Genomic DNA, 3,916 nt, shown 5'->3' with positions numbered 1-3,916 from the left:
CATCCACTACGGAATGATGCCAAAACAAAAATATAAATCGTTAATATGCGAGAGTTTCTCCTTAATTGTTGTTTTATGGTCTTTATCCTTTTTATTTTATCCGGATAAACACAAAACATATTATTGTAATGTTCCTATTATAGTGTTTCTAGTAGTAAAAGTTGACTTCTTCCAATAGACTTCTAGGTACAACATAATGAAAATTATAATGGTATTCAACACTCAGTTTAACTGTCTTCAATAAAACTATGATTTGAACAGATTACTCAAGTCGAGTATTCCTATTCATGCACGTTTTTCTTACAACAAAAATTTATTAGAAAACACACCTCTGCGTTGAGAAGTAATAATATTAATGTATTGATCGGGGCTTTACCGATGTTCAATCATGACTGGTCATTAAACAGCCATAGATCTATTGATACGAAAGCTATTCATGTTAGTTTTTTTGATCCCCTACTAATTAGGTCTGTACTCCAGTGTTTTGCAAACTGTGTAGTTTGCGGTGGTATCGTAAATATAATTATTAACGTTTGTTAGTGAGTTGATTCCGAGGAAACACAACAATTACTCATTGTGCTCGGCAGTTTACAGTTAGTGAGGAACAATGCGAGAAATGTAATGAGTGGAAAACAATTAACCTTTCTGCGGAGTCGACCGATGAGACTTTACTTTGCGATTTTACCTAAATAGACAAAAAAACAACTGGTTGACTTACTTTACAACAACCGTTTCATGTTTATAATACAGTTAACACAAACGTGGGAACAGATTTTAAAGTAAAGATGCAATGTAGTGTAGGCAATCTTAATAAAAATTAAAACTTATAATTGTAAGAAATGCTTAGTCATTCAGTGTCGGTGTTGGGTAGAGCAATTACTGATTGTGAGTCGATCAGACGAGGGCAGGCGGTTGTTATAGAAAGTCACGCGAAACTGCACGCCTGCGAACCGGTTGCAAACGCGTGTGCGCGCCTTATGCCACCATGTTGGATATAGCCGCCATATTTGATCGCAGATTAAAAACGCTCAAAAATGAAAGTTGCTCTGTCTAAACGTTCCAATCAGGACACACTTTATTGGAATAATTTATAGCTAACATATGCTAGTTTTTTCTTACCTAATGTTTCTATAACTTAGTTCATTTTGGCAAATAATCATCATAATATTTAAACCAGTAAATATGTCTACAAGTAAAACTTTATTTAGTCGTTTGTAAGTATTCGCATCTAAACAGACCAAATGCGATGATAACATTCTTCTTAATATGTTGCAATATACATAAAAAAAGGTAATTCAATATTGTTTGTGTGAAATTTGTATTGCAACTCAATAGCATAAGTTTATCAGTAAAATGGAAAATTACTCTTTGTAATCGACAACTAAAGGAACGCGAATAAATCTTATCACTTTGATATGATAATATATCACAGAGATTAAACAGATAAAAATTCACAAACACAAAACGTTGTCACGACGAGACAGAAACGATAAGAAATCGATGAAACTGTATTGATAAGGAAGCGGACGGACATCGATTCAATTACGTTTACAAATAATATTTGATTTTGTTCGGCGATTTGCTATTGTTCGCCGATGGTTTTTGTACATCTATTATTTTTACTCACAACTATTGTGGATCTGAAATCATCTCTAAAACATAAATCCATTTTATTTGTGAGATTTCAATTTTAAAATCAATGAAACAGCATTCATAATGTCTATTCCAGATAAGATACGTTAAATAAACGGATGAGTAATATTGCTAAAAATTCAAGGCAATAACATAAAGCACGACAGCTCAAAATAGATATAACCGTATCATTAAATGTAGAGCAATAATTGAATGAAAGTTATTCGGTCGAACGGGGGCCGCGCTACGAGTACGCTCCGACGATTGTTAACAAATGGCAAACATTAGATCCGTCTGTAGGGCGATGAACTTTCAATATGCGGGCTCATTAATGCAATAAAGGCAATCGCCAGGCCGCTTGCTGGTGGCGAAGTGCGGGAGACTGCCAATTATAACGGTACTACCGCTACCCGCTACCTCGCCAACATTACCCGCCTGCCGCTTGTTCACTTCGCAAATCATAAAAACGTAAATAAGAACCTGATTTCGTTTCTTATTAAATGCAAATTATTAAAGCGAGTTTGAAAGGTCTAAAAAAACAATATTTCGTAAATTGTTGTCTTAGCTCTATTTCATCTTGTCAGGTAATAAGTGAAAAAGAAATATATATTGACTTGGTAAGAAATGATGATGATTTTCTTTCACTGCTGTCTTTACTGATAGTAGAATAAATAAATATTGCGATCAGCTTGAAGAAAATTTTGGATAAATCCTGTATGACTACTACATTTAATACTCATAACATCAGTGTCATGAAATTTACAAGTAAATTTTGAATGAAAAAGTATATACAATTTTTTTCGATGACAAATATTCACGAATTCAGAATAAAACATTATTATACAATTTGATTTTGTAGAGAGCAAACAATTTAGTCCGTGACAGACGTCTAAAGGATGAATAAAAGAATTGCTTCAGGGGCGAGCATGACAGGCAGGTATCCGAAATAACAGCGTCCTTTTGTATGTGTTACAAATTTATTAAAACTTTATACCGGCATCTTAAGTTTAGAAAAAACAAGGCCACTTATAAAAGCAACACCAGGTAAGCTTTTACAAAATGTGACGGTACAGTTTATTATTATTACGAGACATTTTGTATAATGAATATAATAAAAAGATTATCGTGTAAGAGGAGAGCAGACAAAAAGAACCGGTTTTGTTACGAATCGTGTTATGAAATGTATTTTTTACATTATCTGTGGAACGGATTAGCCTCGCCGGCGTACTTTCACCGGAGACTTTCTTGCTCGTGCTCACGGACTAGTCAAACTTGTTTGTTTGACCTCCCGCGGGTTGTGTCGGCTTTGTTCTCCGACCTTTGTGTATTGGCAATCTTTGCATGCGAAATAAAGTTGTCATAATGGACTTCAATGTCAATATTAAAAATAAGGTAGAGAATCTTAATGTTTCTGAATATAAAATAAAACGTGTCGTACAACGTATAACAAATGTTAATATCAAAACATCTTTTGGTTTTATACTAGCTTATTTACATCTTTTCTTTTAAATACGCGGAAACTTAACAAGTATATTTAATTAATCGACATTAGCAACATATAAAATAAAACACTTCTCAGTTCCACTTGGCACAGTTAAGAAGCCAAATTAAACGATTTATTTAGAGCGATCGTACGTCATATCAAACGGACGTGGTGCTCATACGACCGTTGCATTCATCATATCAGTTGAACGCATTAATAAACAGGTGTCCATAAATACACATTGTATCGTAAGCCGCAGCCCATAACAGCCATAATTGCCTCAACGCACGATCACAAGTTCAACAACATCGACAAAAAAAACTAAGAGACCGGTTCTCGGACGCTGCTATAAAAATGTTTCGAAGCGGTTCGTGTCATGAATATTCATTTAATTATAGCTATGTATTTAGATATACGAGATTGACGCACACACCCCAATGTTTGGTAACTTCGTCTAATATTATTTATTCACCATTATCAATTTATATTCTAACATACAAATATGTAGAGAAAACTTGTTTTATAAAGAGGTAGTAAACAGATTATTTAATGAATTTGTTTTTTAATTCAACCAAAGTGTTTTTTTATATTACGACAGAAATAAATTATAAAGTTAATTCTACTCTTGTCTAATACACAAATGACCGTATAAAATGTACTTTTTAGTGACTACGACTCGTTGGATATCCGAAAGTAATCTTGTTCAAAGTCGCAGTAAATATGTTTACTATACTCAAAGCGGGAAAACCAGTAAACATTGAGGTAAGTCGTATTTTCGTGGGAGTAATTCGAATGAAATAG

Source organism: Papilio polytes, unplaced genomic scaffold (assembly GCF_000836215.1).
Source record: "Papilio polytes unplaced genomic scaffold, Ppol_1.0 DF824135.1, whole genome shotgun sequence".
Taxonomy (NCBI): Eukaryota; Metazoa; Arthropoda; class Insecta; order Lepidoptera; family Papilionidae; genus Papilio; species Papilio polytes.
This window is presented reverse-complemented; position numbering follows the sequence as displayed.